The sequence below is a fragment of the Sarcophilus harrisii genome, chromosome 6 (genome assembly GCF_902635505.1).
Source record: "Sarcophilus harrisii chromosome 6, mSarHar1.11, whole genome shotgun sequence".
Taxonomy (NCBI): Eukaryota; Metazoa; Chordata; class Mammalia; order Dasyuromorphia; family Dasyuridae; genus Sarcophilus; species Sarcophilus harrisii.
Window position 1 is genome coordinate 222,534,327 of NC_045431.1, and position 20,961 is coordinate 222,555,287.

The 20,961-nt window shown below is 34.7% G+C and overlaps 1 protein-coding gene across 5 annotated transcripts in view; it reads left to right on the forward strand.

Annotated features, from left to right (window-relative positions):
• Positions 1-20,961, forward strand: part of IFTAP (intraflagellar transport associated protein) — a 79,225-nt gene that overhangs the window by 14,703 nt on the left and 43,561 nt on the right. The gene's annotated exons all lie outside the window — the stretch shown is intronic.

Genomic DNA, 20,961 nt, shown 5'->3' on the forward strand with positions numbered 1-20,961 from the left:
TTGCTCTCTGTTAACAAGTGCCTGACCTGTCAGGAAACAATATAAGAGAGATTGGAAAGGGAGATAGTTTGGCTTGTTGAATAAATGATTATTACTATGAGGACCTTCTGAAACTGGCAAAAAGGAGAAAGGAGGAAATGAAGGGAAATCCTAAGAAAGAGACAATTTCTAATTATCATGATGGATTGGTAAGAGGAGAAAAAATGACAGTTAATGTGCCAATTTCATTTAAAACAATTAATTAAATGTAACCAGCTGACCAGAATGACTAGAATAGTCTTTCACTAAAGAATTCCATGATATCTGCTTCAAAAATAGGCCAAAAATGATACTTGTAAATGAAGAGGAAATCCAAATTCTAGGACACTTTTGCAGTGGTGACTGAAATTCCTTTTCCAGAGGGAAAAAGCTTGTTTTTCCACCCTTTGAGCATGGAGAAAATGTTGGCAAAGTGAAATTATGTTTTTTTTAAACACATTGAGAAAGTGAAATCAAAACTGCAAAAAGAAAATATCGAAACCAATCTGTTTCAAACTTTTAGAATTTTACTTCCTAAAAATTTGAATTCTATAGGATATGCAGACACACAATAAAATCACCAAAACTTATGCATACATCATATCCTTTTTTAAAGAAATGATGATAAACAATTTTATTTAGTAATGTATTAATGATATACATTTTCAATATATATATTTTTTCTTTAACATTTTTCTTTAAAGTTTTGATTTCTAAAATCTTATCTCCCTCCCTTCTTCTTTCATGCCCTTCCTGAGGCGCTAAGCAGTCAGATATAGGTTATACATGTATAATTATACAAGCCATTTTCAGATTAGTCATTTTGTTCAAGAAGGCTTAAATAAAAGAAAGAAAAACAAGAGAAAGAAAGTGAAAAATAACATACTTCTGTGTGTATTCAATCAATGACAGTTCTTTCTCTGGAGGTGGACAGAATGCTTCATTATTAATCCTTTGAAATTGTTTTAGATCATTGTATTGCTGAGAATAGCTAAGTCATTCATAGTTCTTCATCAAACAATATTGCTGTTATTGTGCACAGTGGCCTGGTTCTCTTCATTTCACTATCCATCAGTTCACTTTACTCTCCATCAGGATCATGTAAGTCTTCTCAGATTTTTCTGAAATCATCCTGGCTGTCATTTCTTACAGCACAATAATATTCCATTACAAACATATATCACAGCTTGTTTACCTGTTCCCCAGTTGATGGACATGCCTTTGATTTCCAGTTCTTAGCCACTACAAAATGAGCTGCTAAAAATATTTGCCCCAAATAGGTCCTTTTCCTTTTTTTTCATATCTTTGGGATATAGACCTAGCAGTGGTATTGCTGAATCAAAGGATATGCAGTTTTATAACTCTTTGGGCATAGTTTCCAAATTACTCTCCACAATGGTTGCATCTGTTTACAACTCCACCAATAGTGCATTACTGCCCCAGTTTTCCCACATTCCCTCCAAATTCAGCATTTTCTTTTTTTTGGTCACATTAGCCACTCTGATAGGTGTAACAGGTTGTTGTTGGGCTTTGTTGGTAATATGTAGAAATATTAATGATATTAATGGTTTGTTTTGTATCTTGTCCTTTGCTAAACTTGTTAATAATTTCAAGTAGCTTTTTAGTTGATTATATGGGATTTTTATAAAGATAACTTATCATCTGTAGGAGTGATGGTTTTGTTTCTTCATTGCTTATACTAATTCCTGTATATATAATAAAAAATTCTTTTTATTTTCTTATGGGTATAATTAACATTTCTAGTACAATATTAAACAATAGAGGTGATAATAGACATCATTGCTTCATCCCTGATTATACTGGGAAGGCTTCCAGCTTATTCCTATTACAAATAATGCATGCTGATGGTTTTAGGTAAATGTTACTTATCATTTTAGGGTAAATTCCACCATTTTTGGTATAAATCTATTTGGTTGTAATATACGATCTTTGTGATGTATTGCTGAAATCTCTTTGCTAGTATTTTATTTAAAATTTTTGAGGCAATATTCATTAGGGAAATTGGACTATAATTTTCATTCTCTGTTTTGGCTCTTTCTGGTTTGGGTATCAGTACTATGTTTGTGTCATAAAAGGAATCAGGTAGGACTCCTTCTTCACCTATTTTTCCAATAGTATATATAGTATTGGGACATTCTTTAAATAGTAGAATTTGCTTGGGAATCCCTCTGATCTTGGGGTTTTTTTCTTACAAAATTCATTAATTTCTTTTTAAGTTTCTTTTTCATAGATTGGATTATTTACGTATTTTATTTCTTCTGTTACTCTGGATAATTTATGACTATAATGTTCCTGGGGGTTTTCATTTAGGAATCTCTTTCAGACTGTGATTGGTAGATTCTTTCGATTTTTATTTTTCCCTTGGGTTCTAATATATCTGGGTAGTTTTCTTTGATAATGCCTTGAAAAATATTGGCCAGGTGGTGTTTTTAATCATGACTTTTAAGTAGTCCAATGATTCTTATTTTAGTTTTCCTGGATCAATTTTCTAGGTTAGTTGTTTTTCCAGTGAGAAATTTCACATTTTCTTCTTTTTTAAAATTTTGTTTCTTGATGTGTCATAGAGTCATTAGTTTTCAGTTGTTCGATTCTTATTTTTAAGAAATTATTTTCTTCAGTAAGCTTTTGTACTTCTCTTTCCACTTGGCCAATTCTATATTTTAGGGAGTTATTTTCCTTGGTTAAATTTTTATATATCCTTTCAGTGTTATTATTGACTCTTTCCCCCCATGATTCTCTTGTAGTACTCTCATTTCTTTTTCCTTTTTTTTTTTAACTTCTCTAATTTGCTTTTAAAAATTCTTTTAAATCTCTTCTAGGAATTAATTCTTTTTGGGCCTGAGGCCAAATTACAGTTTTCTTCAAGTCTTCACATGTAGCTATTTTCATACTGTTCTCATCTAAGTTTATACCTTGATCCTCCCTATCACCATAGTAGCTTTCTATAGTAAATATTTTTTCTTTTTGCCTTTTTTGGACTTTCTTTGTGACTTGGTGTTTTTATGTGAGAGTTGGATCCCGTTCTTGCACTGCCCCAGGCTTTTTTGGACTGGGGCTGTAGATCTCACTACCAGTTTTCATTGGACATCAGGTTTTAGCTGCTTGCTTCCTCTGGAGGGTAGGCTTCCTTCCGGCCTGGACTGAGGGGAGGGGTAGGGCTTCTCTGCTGGCCTCCCCTTGGTGTGGCCTAGTTGTTGGTCAGCTTTAGCCTCTCTGTCAGTAGGCCTTGGAGGAATAAGGGTGTTGCTGAACTTGCTTAATGGGTACGACCTCTTCTGTAGAAACAGAGTCTTTGTTGATAAGCACCAGGGGAAGGGGTCTTGCTTTTGGCCTGCCCTAAGATAGGCCTTACTACTGGTCAGAATTGGGGTCCTGGTGGCTTGTGCTGGGGGTGGGGGTCGCTGGTTTGTGGCTTTGCAACCCTGCATAGATTAGTCACTTGCTTAGGGGACTGGTGACTTTCAGGAGGGTGAAATCTTTCTAGAGGATTGCCTGAGGCTTAAAGCCCCTTGCTATGAGCCTAGGTGTCTGCTGTTCTCGTCCCACTCCAGTGATAGACATTTCCTGCGTGGCTGCTAAGCTGCTTCTCGGCTAATAGATGGGTTCTGAGATAGTTTTCTGGAAGAGATTTTGAAGGGCTTCAGGTTTCTTTTTCACCCCAACCCCTTGGGATTAGAAGTCATCTTCATATTTTTAATAACTAATTTGCTATTGATAGGAGATAAATATTTATTCTTAATCAAATTATTCTTCTCAGGGAGATTTAAAAAGCACAGTCTTTCTGAAATGGTCCCTGGGTAGCTCTAGGCATGTAGTTTGGATAAACTAAAGGACTTCCTACAAAACATTCCTATTTGCTGGTTAAAAAACAGTTACTTGATTTGAATAATTCTTTTCTTTTTCTCAGAAAACATACATCTCTAAAATTTACATTCTTAGCCATTAGGCCTCAATCCCTACTACTAAAAAGTCCAATGGAATTTGAGAGAATACTTTCTCCAAAATTTGCTTCTTGAAACTGAATTGATTGGGGTTCATCCTAAGGAGCTCTTAGAGTTCTGCTTAAAAGTCTCCTTTTGTGTATTCCTGGTCAGTGCCACCTCCTTTGCTAGGTTTTTGATGGGTGATGGAAGTTGGAGACTGTAGAACAGCCCTAACTCTGGTCTGCAGTTTGATCTTCCATTCATACTCCCTGCTCAGCCCTTCTGCAGAAGAGTGGCAGATGGTGATATTTTGGAGATTGAGGGATCATGGTTCTACCGAGTCAAACCTGGTCCAGAGTGCTTTTAGATCTTCCAAACACTAAGTCCTAAGAGTGGAGAGAAGGTCTCTCCTTTTGCCACTAAGATGAGTTTGAATGTGAGTGAAATGTGTGTACTGTGGACTGAATGCAGAATATATGTCACTTGATGGAGTGCTGATTTCTGAATTTGCTAAGGGGTAGTTTTGGCTGGGGATGTTGTAGGTTTATTTGATGCAGATTACATATACCTCTGGTATTTCAAAAGTTCAAGTATTTTAATCTACTTAATTAAAAGATAATGGATTTTTACAAGATTTTGTTTTATAGGCACATAATTCAGGTTCCTTGGACTCAAGAGAATTTTTAAAAAGAGGAATCTCTAGTGCTTAACTATTTTTCTTTGTTTAATGGAATTAACAACTGTGTAATTGAAATCACACTAATATTCAGCTGACCTAACTTGGTGATTCAATGCAGACATTTCTGTTGTGGTTTAAACAGCTGGGAGGAAGACTGGTTTTTTTGTTTTGTTTTGTTTTTTGTTTGAAATAAAATTGATTTTATCCAATCTGCTGATGATCAGTAAGACTTAATGAATGATAGCCTCAAGAAACTTAATTATTATTATTTGGATGGGTGAGCAGGAAAGGAAAGCACATTTTTCAATAAGAAAGAAAGTTTCTGTTTAGCCATATAACTTTATAGGCTAGCTTTCTTTTCATTCTCCAGAGCTTTCTGAAGGATAAAAACGAGCAACCTTGAACTCTTGTACTATGTACAGAGGCAGCGGAGGACACTGAAAGAAGGCTGGATATAGATTTGAGAGAGCTGACTTCAGATTCTGCTACTGGAACTTAGTTATGTGCCCAGTACTTCTTAATTCTCCCAACCTCTTAATTTTCTCATTTGTAAAACAAGAACAACCATAATAAGTGATAATTTCTTCACCCATCTCATAGGTTTGTTTTGAGACAAGTGCTTTGTAAAGTACCATATTAATTCAAAATACTGTTATATAAAATTTTGGATAATTTGAACTCCATATGACTTTGGTTTTGTTTTGTCACTGATCTGTGCCTTGTTTTTTTCTTCTAATTTTATCTTTTTATATCTCTTCCTTTATAATTTTTTGGCTTTTCTTTTATTATAATCTTGTTCTGATTTATATAGTCACAAAAAGGATTATCCAAGCAACCTTGTTATAATACTGAAGTCTTGCTAAATAATGAAATAGGTTATAACCCTTTTAAGAACAGGTTCTGATCTTTCTGTACAATTTGCTGCACTTATTCTTACTTCAGGGTAGCTAGGTGGCACAGCAGATACAATGCTAGACTGTAGTCAGAATTATCTCCTTGAGTTCAAATGTGGCTCCACCCTGTTTGTGTTAATGGACTGGAGGAAGAAATAGCAAACCACTCCATGATCTTTGTCAAAAAAACTCCAAATGTGTCATGGAGAGTGGGACTTAACTGCAAAATGACTGAGATTTTTCACTTTGATGTGGTCTTCCTCTGCTAGGTCAGGCCTTCTCATCCTTCACAGCCTTCTCATCCTGTGCTATTCATATCCATGGTTGTTTATGAGTTTTCTATGGAAAAGCTATCCAGTATGAAGGATGTTTGTCTACACAAATCTAATTACCAATATTTTCAGGTTTAAGGACCCTTTTTAATGTGAAAAAAAATTGCAGATTGCCCTTCCTCACTACATGATAGTCATTGTACTATTACTATTCATTAAGAAAATATATAGCCAAAAAGCTTCTAGGAATTCAGTAATGCTATGAAATAGCATCTGTATTCATTTAGAAAAGTTTTACTTATATTGTGAGGCATTATTTATGGTTTTGCATGTGCATTTTAGTTAGGACCTTTACTGTTATTCAAAAGGTCCTTCCAGGTTCATATCCTAAAAGCTGGGAACCACTTCTGTGCTTTTCAGTAGTTCATGGGCACCAGTGTTGCACTCACATTGTCTGCCCATTATTGCTTGCCCGTGTTATACAGCTGACCCACTTCTACTCTGCATTGTGTATATTTTCTTTATGATGTCTTTTATGTCACTTCTGACATGTAAATCATTACTGTAATAAGCTGAAGCATACTTAAGCTCACCATGTGCCTGATGATTTTAATTCTTAAGTGACTGTGGTATTTCATGGCAGCACCATGTTTCATAATGATGATAATATAGCTTGGAGAATGTTGATGTTAAAAAGATGAGCTTTTGTGTTAGGAAACAGCAGGGACATCATTGAAATCTCTCTTTAGTTTCCCAGATATAGCCTACCCTCCTCCTCTTTGTCATTTCTCTGCTCAGTTCGCCGTCCCTCTGCTTTCTTTGTCCAAGATAAATATAATATTTCACTAACTCAATAGACTGCCTAGTCAAAAATTGAATATCAATATTTGTGCATTACATATTCTTCACCTACTATTTTTCCCCATGTAGAGTACTGGGTCAATTCCTTTTGAATGACCAAGAACTTTAAGTGGGAGACCTTTTGGTATCCTGTGGCTTAATATAATCAGTACAATATATAGGATTATATAGGAATATATAGGAGCATTTGGAGGATCTCACTATCAATGGGAAGCTTGTGTTTTGTTTGGACTCTCCTTGGGAGTCCTCTGTTAGTGTCAGCCAACCCACGAAGTGCATAGCTCTTAGCTCTTAGTTCTTACTCTTAGCTCCATTTCCTCCTCATAGTATGGAGGTGATCCCACAACCTCTGATGCCTTTCTGGTGGTTCACAAAGCTGTCAGGTTCTACCAGACTGAAAAGGCAGAAGTGTGATCTGTTTGCTACTGACAGGCTAGCCTGGGCAGACATAGCGGATGGACGAGCTCATGAGAGTCACTGGTCATGGGGACATGTCACACAAAGGAAAACAGAGTCACCCCCAGCTTTCCATGGCCACGTTCTTTTTCTGTAGTGATTGTAGTAGAATGGCTGGGGAGAAAGAAAGTGTCAGGCCATCTGCATATACCATCTCAATACAAAAACATTTTTAATTAGTGCTGTATATACACTAACCATTGGGCTAGACATTTGAGAAGAAAAACAAAAGTAGTTCCTGTAATTAAGGAACTTAATACTTCTGGAGGGCAAACAGCACAAAGACACACTGGTGCGGTGGAAAGAGCCCAGAATTTCAAATCAGGGAAAGCTGATCAAGGTTCAAATGCTAACTCTACTACTTACTACTTTGCCTAGAATATAGAATGTGTGAGCTGGGAGGGAAAAAATAATAATTGCGAGGATTCTAAAAATGCATCTTTGCCCACTTACCAATGTCAACATGCTATTAGAGGAATCAAGTCCTATCAGTATTGACATTATCTCTGTAAACGAAACCAGAAAACGTAAGGAGGTTAAAGGTTGATGATTCACAAATTCTTTTTATAAAAAGAATTAAAAGAGTTGGCCAGGTTGCTTCATTTTATACCCAAAACTCCATAAGAAATATCATTTCATGGAAAAAATTATTTTACCTTGCTGTGTTCAGGATACAAACAGATTGTCAAAAAAGAAAGGTGAAGAAGAGAACAGTTACTTATTGAGGAGCTAATATGTGCCAAACTCTGTGCTAAGTACTTTACAATATTATCTCACTGGAGCCTTACAACAACCCTATGAAGTAGCTGCTATGATGATTCTCATTTTGTAGCTGAGGAAACTGAGGCAAACAGAAGTTAAGGAACCAAGGCCAACAAGCTAATCTGTCTGAGGTCACATTTGAGCCCAGGAAGGTGGTCCTGATTCCAGCTCAGTCTTCCACATTCTGTGCTACCTAATTGCCCTAAAGTAAGAATAGGTGTGACAATGCTGAAAGAAGACCTCAGTACTTATTGACTTCAGACCTGGTATTCTATTCATTGAGTCACCTAGCTGCCTATCCGAGAGTATACATTGATTTTTAGAAATCTTGTTGTAAAAGATTGCAAAGAATAATTGGAAAATATAGTTTGAGATTAAGAAATGAAAGAGGCCAAAGGTCTGTAGACTAATTACATATATATCATGGATGCTTTATTTAAGAAGTGGACATGCTGAGCACTGAACACATACACAAATAAAATTGACTGTATTTTAATAGATGATTAATAATCGGTCACTGTTGTGTTATTCTCATATCGGCTGCCTATGTACACTCAGCTCAATTTGAAGGAATAAAGCCATACAATTGCAACAGTGCCAGCCTGATTCATTCATGATGGGAAATGGATAAAAAGCAAAAGATGTTGGCATGGATCATGATCATTTCCATTACTTAAGTCATTGCCATAGTAAGGACACTGGAGAAGCCAACAACTGCTTCTGTTGGCAAACACTTGATTTTAATGAGAAGAGAAATAAGGGAATCAAGGGCAATGTTGGTTTAGAATAGAAGCTATTTTGCAAAATGTTAAGGAAAAGAGTGAGAGAAAATTTTGTGCAATATTACCTCACAAGAACAAAACAACAGTGAAGGAGCAGAACAAGTCTGTGGAAAAGTTGGTATTAGACTTTACTAAGCCAAATTATCTGAAGAGCAATTAGACATGAGACTGGAAGGACAGTAGATGGTTGAAAATGGCATAGCTCTATAAGAATTCCTTTCACAAACTTTTCATCATTGTTATATGAAAAAGACACACTTGAGCTTCATCCTTCTTAGATCCTGATATGCTTTGTGAAGTTGTAATGGCAACTATAAGAGAAATGTAGGAAGAACAGCTGCTCTAAGCCAGATGAACCCCAGAAAACCTTCACGCTGGAGGGTCAGTGTTGAACTCATTGATGGATCATATGTTTTTCAAGATATGTGAAAATAAGATACTGAGAAACTAGAAAGTATAATATCATTAAAAAAAGATGATTGAGAGGATTTTATTAACAATTCATTTGCCTGTTTTCTCATTTCTATAATATCTTTATGAGAATGATCCACTTAATTTTAGAGTGTATTCTTTTTATTCTGAGGCAACTGGGGTTAAGTGATTTGCCCAGGGTCACACAGCTAAGAAGTATTAAGTGTCTGAGACCTGATTTGAACTCAGGTCCTCCTGACTTCAGGACTGGTGCTCTATCCACTGCCCCACCTAGCTGCCCCTAGAGTGTATTCTTGATGAAATTATGAAAAGCTGAACAGACAAATCTTTTTGTAAATTATTTTTAGCAACTATGTCCTCAGTCACACAGTTGAATGAAAGGTACAGATACAAAATCCTGCCATTTATTGCTTGCTGATTATCATAACAATTTACAAAAAAGAACAGAAGGCATCTTTAAAGGTCTTCTATCAAGTTGTCTCCCATGTATATGTGAAGATAGTATGAGATTTCTTGATTGATACAATCTTAGCAGATCTCAGCAATCTTCTAATTATGGACATCAAGCAAGGCATAAAACAGGTAAACATACTTTTTAGGAGGATGTCCAGTGTGGAATCCAAATGAAAGAGGGTTTCCCTGTAGACTACTCCTCCACATGGCATTGAGCTAATTATCTCAAATGCCAGAATAGAACAAGAGTTCTTCATTGAGCCCCACAGCCACTTAAAAGAAATCCCACAGGGAAAACCACATGGATTAAGGATATCCATCACATTCTAATGGGGGAGGGAATAAAGGCAGAAGGTAAGATTTGAGCAGTATTGAAAGAAGATATATAGTAAGAAGCTAAGGTAAGGAGGAGAGAGGAGAACATTCTAAGCATGGCTGACAGTGTAAGGCATAGAGACAGGAGATGCAGGGTCAAGCAAGCCAGCATACCTTGATTGGATTAAGTGAAAAATAAGAAGGGCACGGATTATAAAAAACTTAAAGGCCAAATAGAGTCATTTATATTTGGTCTTGGAGGTAACAGAAAGCTTCTGGAGCTTATTGTATAACTTATTGTATAGTGACTTGGTCAGTTATGCTTTAGGAAAATTGCTTGGGCAGCTGATTGGGGGTATAGGAATGCAGGGGATTTATGGCAGGGAAGTCTAGGGGGAGAGGTGATGAAGGCAAAAATGAGGGTGGAGAAAAGATAGTTTATGTAAGAGGTGCTGAGAAGGTAGAAACTTTTGGAATGGATTGTATATGTGAGGTGAAAGTAAGTGATGAGTTAAGGACTTCACCGAGGTTATGAGCTGAGGTGATTGGGAGGTTGATGATAGTAATTGGGCATTTGGGAAGATATTTTTTGGGAAAAAGAATGAGTTCTGTATTATGAAGCCTGAATGTGGATCGAAGCATAATGTTTTCACCCTTTTTTGGTTTGCTTTTTCTTCTCATGGTTTTTTCCCTTTTGGTATGATTTTTCTTGTACAATATAAGAGATATTCAAATATGTTTGAAAGCCTTGCACATATTTAACCTATATCAGATTGCTTGCTGTCATAGGGAAGTGGAAGTTAAGGGAGAGAGGGAGAAAGATCTGGAACACACAGTCTTACGGAATGTTGAATGTTGAGAACTATCATTAACTTGTATTTGGAAAAATAAAATAATATTGGAAGAAAAAAAAAAAGAATGAGTTCTGTTTTGGACATGTTGAGTTTGAGATGCTTTTGAGACTTCTGATTTAAGATTCCCAAAATGGGTAGTCAGGTACAAAGATTTGTGTAGATTCAGTCTGGGTAAGTAGTTGGGGAAGTGTAGCCACAGTGATGATAATGGTACCCAAGGGAGTTGATGAGATCCAAGTGAGACTGAGGGAAAAGAGAAGAGGGCCCAAGATAGTGCTTTGGGGAATTATTCATAGAGAATGTGACTTGGGCGAATGAAGATCCAACAAATGAATCTGAGAAAGAGCGGTCAAATAGACAGGAAAACTCAACTCCTGTGAATTCTACGTTTACTGGGAATTAGCCTAGAAGAGTGAAGGAATATGCTTTCCTTATTGTCAGTACAGATAGATAAAGAGAATGTCATCAGTCTTCAATAGTCATCAGCATTAATGTCGGTGGTTTGAATCTCCCTTTTAGCTGAATTTTGTGCATACCCTAAACTGTATAAAAATAAACATTCTTTTTAAAAGAGACCTATATCAACCAAATGCTTCATACCTTGGGGCTTGTTTGAGAAGGCCTAAATGTTAGCTGTTGTTTAGTTGCACATGACTCTTTATAGCCTCATTTTTTTTTTTTTTTTTTTTTTGGCAAGGCACTATGGTGGCTTGCCATTTCCTTTTCTGGCTCATTTTATAGATGAGGAAATTGAGTCAAATAGGATTAAGTGATTTGCCCAGACATACAGCTAGTGTTTGATGTCAGATTTGAACTCAGGATGCCTTCCCAATTTCAGATCCATTATACCTTGTTGCCCGAATTATCAAATTTTATAGCATGCTCCATTGAAGTTCAATGTTAAGATCTTGAAAATCTACCAGTGTTATCCTGAATTTTAGTATTTATTTCTTAGGGCTTTTGGTGTGAAGATTTTTGTGATCTATATTAGTTTGGAAAGCTAGAGCAATTGAGAATGGAAGCACATCTCACTGACTTTCATCATAGGGGAATTTCTAGGTCATTACTCCTTAATAAAGTCATAAATTGATAAAGACCCCTCCTGATCTTTCTTTCCCATGGTATTCTATTTTATTATTAGGAGACTCCCCCTCATCTTCAGTTAACCCTAAAGACATAATAAACATTAGATAGTTGCATCTCAGAACTAATGCTAATCTTAACTACCTTTTGAATCAGTCAGTCCATTTATAATGCATTTGATCTCCTTGGGGTTTGGTCACTTGGAAAAAATAAAAGTAAATTACCTTGAAAATTACAGAGGTTACTTGCTTAAAATTTCCTTAGCCAAAGTGAGTTATTTTCATAATATCTTTTTGCATCTCTAATCCTAGCAACAGATTCTTATTGAACTTAGAACCATCAAAATTTGAGAAAGTGGGTTTTAACAGTCCCTTTAAAATCCCAGGAAAATGTCATATTATTTATTATTTCTAAGCAGAAGCAATAAGCCTCAAGTTATGTGTTTCTTTTAAAAACTTTTTTTTTAATGCAGATACACAATCCCCTGTGATGTTAAAAGGAGTTTGCACTTTGAGAGGAGACTAGTCTCCAGGGGGTTTAATTTCACAAAGTTTCTGGCACTCTCTTTTGAAAACATGACCCTCCAGGTGATTTTCATTTTTATGATAAGTGGGAATCTGAATTTAAATATGTTAGAAGTAGAAAGTAAGGTTCTCATAGCTGGAATACTGATATTCAATCTGTAGTGAAATTAATGATGATAATTGACAATTTTATAGGTGGGGTGGGGATGTAGTTTGCATTTATTCCAGCTTTTTCTCATCCTTAGTGTCTCATGGAAACATTATAATATGGTGGAAAGAGGGCTTTGTCATCCTGGGGTAAGCCACTGTCCTTCAGTTTCCTCATCTGTAAAAAAAAAATGATAATGTCGGGCCTATCTTGTGTATCATTTTTGTTCCAGTATCTTCAGGATAGGGATTGGTGTTCAATTTGAGCTCTGTGAGGCTCAGTTTCCCCAGCAGTTTGTCATTGCTTTGGTTGTTGGAAGAAGATCACACACAATCAGGGTACTACTATTTAAATGATTATTTACAGCCAATCCACAACTCTGTGAAGCATTTCCTAGTTTCTGCCATTCTGGTCATTGCTGCTTTGGAATGAAAAGAAGAATGAACAGGTTTGAAACCCATTTTGTAATTTTTGTCGGTTTTATAGGTTGCTGTGGCCAAAAATATTCCCCACTTGGTAGTCAGTCTTCTGCTAACGAGCCTCTTCATGTTCAGCTTCTCTTGTCCAAATTTCAGTGCTGGGCCTGTACTAGAAGCTTTACCGAAACAAGCCAGAGTTTGTGCTGTATTGGCAAAACCTTGGAAAATATTGGGTTTCCAGGAAAGCGAGTCTTTAATAGTTTTTGTTGTCCCCATGTTCTTTTAGTAATTTATTTCCAGGGAGTACACTGTTTATAAATATCATCTCAGGTAGTTGTTTTTCTCTTTTGAAAGAAATAATGATGGGAAATAATAATGATGATCATTATTTTACATAATCATTATTATAGATAAATATATTATGTTTTTATAATAGCACTATGGAATGCTTTAAGATGTTCACTTTGTTGGTTTTTTTGGGTGCCTTTTCCCTTTTCTTCTGTTTCTTTTCTTCACAACATGACTTATAAGGAAATAGGTTTCCATGATTGTACATGTATAACTTCTTTCAGATTGCTTGCCATCTTGGGGATGAGAGAGGGAAGGGAGAGAGAGAGGAAGAAAAACTTGGAACTCAAAATCTTATGAAAATGAATGTTGAAAACATGTAATTGTAAAAAATAAAATACTATTTACAAAAAATAATAGTTTTATTTTGTCATTGTTTTTATGACTTCAATTTCTTTTCCTTGTTCTATTTCTATAGCTAGCATTTATACTGCAATATTGAATAATAATGGTGATAATGGACATCCTTGCTTCATTCCTGATATTACTGTCAAGGCTTCAAGTTCATCCCCCTTACAGATATTGCTTGTTTTTGTTTTTAAATAGATGCTACTTATCACTTTTAAGAAAGAATCCTGTTATTATATCTTTTAGTAATTTTTAATAGAAATGACTGTTGTGTTTTGTGAAAGGCTTTTTCTGCACTAATATTTATATATAATTTGTGTTGTTAATGATTTGGTCAATTATGCTGATGGTTTTTTAACCAATATTGAATTAATCTTGTTATCCTGGTATGACTCTCACCCAGTCATAGTTTATAATCTTTGTGATATGTTGCTACAATCTCTTTGCTAGAATTTTATTTAAAATGTGTTGATATTTACTTACAATTATTTAATTAATTGTAATTATTACAATTAATAATTGTAAATTATTAGACTAATTTATTTATTGGCCTGTAGTTTTGATTTTCTGCTTTTACTCTAGCAAAATCATATTAGAGGTATCATAAAAGGAGTTTGGTGGAACTCCTTTACTTGTTTTTCAAATAGTTAGTATAGCTCATGGATTAATTAGTTCTTAAATGTTTGGTAGAATTCACTTGTGAATCCATCTGGTTCTGGGGATTTTTAATTAGGGAACTCAATTATGGCTTGTTCAACTTCTTGTTCTATGATAGGGTTATTTAAGTATTCTATTTTCTCTTTTGTTAATCTGTGTAAATATGCATCCATTTCACTTATATTGTCAGTTTTACTGGCATATAATTGGGCAAAATAATTTCTAAGAATTGCTTTAATTTCATCTTACTTGTTAAAGCATTCACCCTTTTAATTTTTGATATTAGTAATTTGGTTTTCTTTCTTTTTAAAAAAAATCAAATTAACCAAGGGTTTATCTATTTTATTATTCTCCCCCCATGAAACCAGCTCCTGGTTTTATTTATTAGTTCAATGGTTTTTAAATTTTCAATTTTATTAATCTCTTATTTGATTTTTAGGATTTTCACCTTTTTAAAACTGGGGAATTAAAATTTGTCCTCTTCTAATTTTTTTGGGGGGATATATGCCCAATTTACTAATCTGGTCTTTCCTTTATTGATGTAGATCAACTAGAGATATACATTCCCCCTGTAGGATTACTTTGTCTGCATTCCACAATTTTTGGAATGTTATCTCATTATCATTCTTTGTAATGAAATTATGATTGTTTTTGCGATTAGTTCTTTGATCAACTCATTCTTTAGGATTAGATTACTTAGTTTGCAATTAGCTTTTAATCTATACTTCCATGGCTCTTTATTAAATGTAATATTTTTGCATTATGTATGAAAAAGGTGAATTTAATATTTCTGCTTTTCTGCATTTGGTTCTGAATAAAATGTATGCTCTAATACATGATCAGATATTTTTTGGAGGTGCTATGTACAGCTGAGAAAATCGTATACTCCTTTTTATTCCTATGATTAAATTTATCCAGCTTTAAAATGGAAAAGTTGAATTCCCTCACTACTATAGTTTTACTGTCCATTTCTTCTTGTAATTTACTTAACTTTTTCTTTAGGAATTTGGATACTATGTATCTGCATGGAAAAAAAAAGAAGCAACTCTGCTTTGCTTTTATTGAAGGGGTTTCTAGGACCTTGTACCTGCTTCTGAGCTCTGTTTGCTTGTATTTTGTACTAAAAAACAAAGAACTCTTAATTGTTGAACATGTTGGGATTGTTACCCTGCGCCCCCCCCCCCTTTTTCCTTTTCAGAATATAAGAAGCTAGTTATTTTTTTTCTTTTGTAAACTTTTTTTTGTTTTGTTTAAAAATGGCTTTATAAAAAGACTTTTATAATTCAGAAAAAAAAACCAATTTGGATACTATGCTATTTGGTGCATCCCTGTTTAGTATTGATATTACTTCATTGTCTCTGGCTCCTTTTAGCAAGGTGTAGTTTCCCTGCTTAAATTCTCTCTTTTTGCTTCTGCTTTGTCTGAGATCATAATTACTATCCCTGCCTTTTAAAATTTTGGCTGAAACATAATAGATTTGCTCCAGCTCCTCTTCTTCCATTTTATGGGTGAGTTTTTCCTATTCACATTCACAGTTATGATTATTAACTGTATATTATTTCATGCTATTTTCTTCTGCTTGTCCTCTCTTTTTATCCTATCCTTCCCCTAAAGTGAGTTTTGCTTCTGACCACTGCTTTCTTTTATCTGTTCTCCCTTTTTATCATCTTTCCTTGACTCTCTTCTCTTATTTCTTTTCCCTCTTACTTCCCTATTGGGTAAGATAGAGTTTTCTTATCAGTTGAATGTGTGTATGTATAAATGTGTGTATGTATGTATGTATGTATATGTGTATACATACACACAAATATATATCTATATATAATTTCTCCCTTTTTGAATCAGTTTAAATGTAAATGAGGTTCATTCAAGCATTTTCTGCTCTTCCATCCATTCATCATTTTCCCTTTCTCTATAAAAGTTCTTTCTTGCATGCCTCTTCATTCTTCTCCCTTTCTATGCTCCCAGGATATTTTTCTCTCTTACTTATCCATTTTTATGTCATTCTAACATAATTGACTCACTCCTGTGTTCTCTTTCAATTTAGAATTTTTCCAATGCTAAAAATGATCAAGTTCTTAGAAGTCACACATATCATTTTCCTGTATAGAAAGGTACACAATCTAACCTTATTGAATTATTCTTTCATAGTTGCCTTTTTATGTTTCTTTTGAAATTTTTATCTGAAAATCATCTGTTCTATTTGGCGCTGCTCTTTTCATAAAGAAGATTTGAAAATCCTCTAATTTGTTAAATATCCATTTTTCCTTGAAGGATTATACTGTGTTGGGTTGATTATTCTTGGTTGTAATCATAACTCTTTTGCCGTTCAGAATGTCATATTCTAAGCCCTCTACTCCTTTAACGTGGTAGTTGATAAATCTTGTGTGATCCTGATTATGGATCCATGGTATTTAACTGTTTTTTTCCTCTTGGTTCCAAAAGTATTTTCTTCTTGAATCAGGAGATCTGGAATTTGGCTATAATATTTCCAGGAGCTTTCATTTTGCAATCTTTCAGTTGGTGATTTGTGGAGTCTTTTAATTTCTATTTTATCCTTTGATTCTAGGATATTGGGGGCAGTTATCCAGGATTATTTCTTGAAATATGATATCTACTCTCTATCTTTGATCATGGTTTCCAGGTAACCCCAGAATTCTTAAATTATCTCTTCTGGATCTATTTTTCAGGTCAGCTGTTTTTCCAATGGGATATTTCACATTTCTTCTATTTTTTCATCCATTTGACTTTGTTTTATTGTTTCTTGATGTCTCATGGAATCATTAACCTTCATTTGCCCAATTTTTAATTTTTAAGGGATTGTTTTCTTCTGTGAACTTTTGTATGTTTTTTTTTTTTTACATTTGACCAATTATTCTTTTTTAGATAAGTTTTTTTTTGAAGTTTGCATTGCCATTTTTATTTTATCAATAATAGTATGTTTTTACATAGTGTTTTCCCTCCCTTTCTCAGGGACTTCAAAGTAGTTTATGCAAATTATCTATTTTGTCACATTATCCTTGAACCAGAGGAAAAAAGTATCAAAGCCCCGATGAGAAATTTGGGCTGAATTCTCAATACACAACTACGGGATGGATTCCCCATTTCTCTAAGTTCTGGGAATAAATAAGTCATGGAGATCTCAAAAATCATAGAATGTTAGAATTAGAAGAGTCCTTCGAGATCTCTGAGGCCTTACTTCCAAAAGATATGCTCTGGTCAGACAGTTAAAGTCAAAGCCAAATCTGGATCCCTGGCAGCCTAACTTCCCTGACCACATTTAGAAGGTGAGAAAGTTTAAAGTTATTTTCATTACTGGATTGTTCTCTCTCTTTTTCCATTTGGCCTATTCTGCTTTTTCAGGTATGTTCTTTAGCATTTGTGACTTTTTTTTTAACCAGAGTGTTAATTGTCTTTTCCTAATTTTCTTCCTCCAGTTCCCTTTCTTTCCTAATTTCCCCTCTACTACTCTTGTTTGATTTTAAAATTTTCTTTTAGTTTTCTTTCCAGGAATTTTTGTTGGGCTTATATCCAATTACACATTTTTCTTTGATGCTTTGACTTGTAGCTGTTATTGATATCATTGGCTTCTTTTAAATTTGCATCATCATACTAGCTTGTTATGGTCAGATTATTTTTTTTCTTACTTTTTGTTCCTTTCCACATTCTATTTCTTTTCTTTTGAATTTTATGTTAACATTGTGCTCTGTTCCAGAGCATTTTCATTCTGCCATTTTCAGTCTAATTTTTGGAATGTGGAAGTTTTCAATACTTTCAGGTTGGTATTGTCACTGTTCTCTTGTTCAACTTGCCCTTCCTGAAGAAGGGCCTGGCTCCTTGGGTTTGCAATCAGTATTGAGGAGCAATACTCCTCATGCTCCTCATGTCCCTCCTCCCTCAACAGTAACAGAGCCTCTCTGCCTTGTGGCTGAGAGGGATGCTGTCCCTCAGAACTTCTACTTACTCTCTGCTCTGGAACTCTGACCCCAAAATGGGTGTAGTCCATAGGCCTGTATCTAGTGCAAGCAAAAGGGTTTCCTTATTGTTCTGGAGGGAGAGCTCCCAAAAGCTGCGCGTTTCTGTCACGCGGCTTAGTCCTGCCATGTGGGCTCTGGGCTGGGCGCCGCCAGTCTCAGCTCTTTCTACCCTCTTACATTGTCTTGCCCGGAAGAACATCTCACTCTGACTTTTTTGTGGACTCTGCCACTCCAGAATTTGATTTAAGGAGTGATTTTAAAGTTGTTGGAGGGCAATGTTGGGAGAACTGGGGTTAATGCTTTGCACCATCTTGGCACCACCCCTGGAAATTTGACATAATATTGATGTTAACACATATCAGTCACATGGTATGCTATGAAATCTTAATTTAGAGCCCTACCAAAAAGACCTCAGAAGATATTTCTCAGGGCAAAGCATTTTTCTCAGATAAACATCTTATGGTTAAAAATACTAGTAAGTGTATAGTGCCTGAAAGAGCATTGCTTCCTCCAGACAACCACCACAATTTGCATAAACCACTTGCACTGTCTGGCAAAGGATTATTTGCTCTGTCAATCCCTGGAGACTTTCTTAACATTGGGGTTTTTTTTAATATATTTAAAGAAAGTTCTGAATTTCCAGATACATATATATATATTTGTTAAACATTTTGAATAATGACATTTGGGAAATAGGATATTCCAAAAGACTTAAAAAGGTAATAAAAGCATTGTTATAAATGCCCCCTCCTTCCTCTATTAGTGATAACTACATGCATAAAATAAAAGATTATAATGGGTTTTGCAGTTAATCCCTGTTAATTATTTGTTATTTGTGTCACTGAAATATCTGCAAGAAATGTGTGACATGAATTTCAGTTTGAGAATTGGAATCTTTTAAAAAATATTTAAAATATTGGTCTTGAAATATCCTTAAGGAGACACAGAGAGTCAATTTAAATTGCAAGATAGTTGCCTCTTTCTGATACTTGGTACCCTTGATGTAACAAAAGAAAGTTTATCATTGAAATCTTGTCTTGTATCAGGCAGACTGATAGAAATTCTTGAAGCAATTTGTTTTGGTGGAAAGAACATTGGAAATTCAGTGGACCCAGGTTCTAGAACTTTGTGTTTTATTTTTTTTTTAGAGCTACTAGTTACCAAGTGACTTTGATCTAGTCATGTTTACTCTCTAGGTGTTGGTTTCTGTAGTTATAAAAAAAAGGAAATTGAATTTAGTGATTTTTAATATCCCTTCAGCTCTTCAAATTATCTAATCCTAGTAAAGATTATCTCATTGACAGATGGCTATTAGACATATTTGTGTGTGTTTTTTGTAATATTATTACTATAGCAAATAAATTTTGGCAACATGTGCCAGATTACTATATTGTACATTTCAAAATTTTTCCAGTTAGAGTCATTACTGATATAATATCTAATTTACATATATATTATACACCCACACACACACACATATATATATATATATATACACATATGCACATAAAATGTCTACTTCATATACAAATATGTCTAATTGTACACAACTTATAACTAGATGATAAATCTAACTTTACATGTAATATATGCTTCATAGTATATATCCATACACAGATGCCTGTAAAATTATCTTTAAAAAAAGATCATTGACCTGTTCCTTACTATCAAGTCTTTTCATTTAAAGTTATTATAGTGGAAAAAAGTGGAAGAGGCCTGAATTTGAAACTGACTTTTATTACCATTGTAACTTTGGACAGCTCTTTGTCAAGTCTCTATGCCCTTGATTTCTTTTCCATAAAGTGGATAATGAAATGTATAGAATCTACATGGTTATTTGGGATATTCAGGGAGGAAGGATGAAATTCAAGAAGGACAGACTAGTGCCTATAGTGGGAGGATTTCTTGAGCCCTTTTCAAGGTAACTTATCCACCTTTGGTATTTGCCTGTCACTGTCACTGTCACATGCACAGCTGCTGTACCCTGGTAAACTGTTTTAAGCGCACAGGCTAAACCAGGTTGATGATAAGCAGTGGCCTCAAAAACCATTAGTTCATCAAACCCATCTGCCCCAGCTCATGAAGGCTTCCTCTGGTGGAATGGACATATGAGAACAATTTGTTGTAATGACCAGGAAGTCAGCTAGTGCAGGTGCTGGGGAGTTGTTAGAGCTTGGTCAGATACCAGGCTCCTACAGTGCATTCTGGAGCTATTGCTAGTCATCTTGATCTTTATTTTGCCACTGAATGTTAACGATTCAGGAAGAGAAAGTGAGGCTGACTATTTCCAGTAACTTTGGCCTCACTTAAATCCAAATCATGCATAAGTCAAGAAGACATCAATCACCCCACATTATCTTTGGTTCTTTTTGAAAATGAAGCACAAACAAGAACATATTACAGAGGTTTAAAGAGGATCAAATGAGATAGTTAAAATTCTATACAGTTGTGAGCTATAAATATTAATAAAGAATAATAACAATAATTCAATATTAGGCCACATATATTAGTTGAAATTTATTTCCTTATTGAACAATACCATCATTTTGTAAACTATCATTTGTATTTAAGAGTTTGAATATTGCCTTGATGTCTTTTTATAAATTCTAAAAACATAGGACCATATAGATGTAATAGATTCATTTACTTTTTGGTTATCAAAGGAACATTTTGGATAAGACTTCTAACTTTATTTCTTTACAATAAAAAATCTTTATATCCATAAAATTTCAGAAT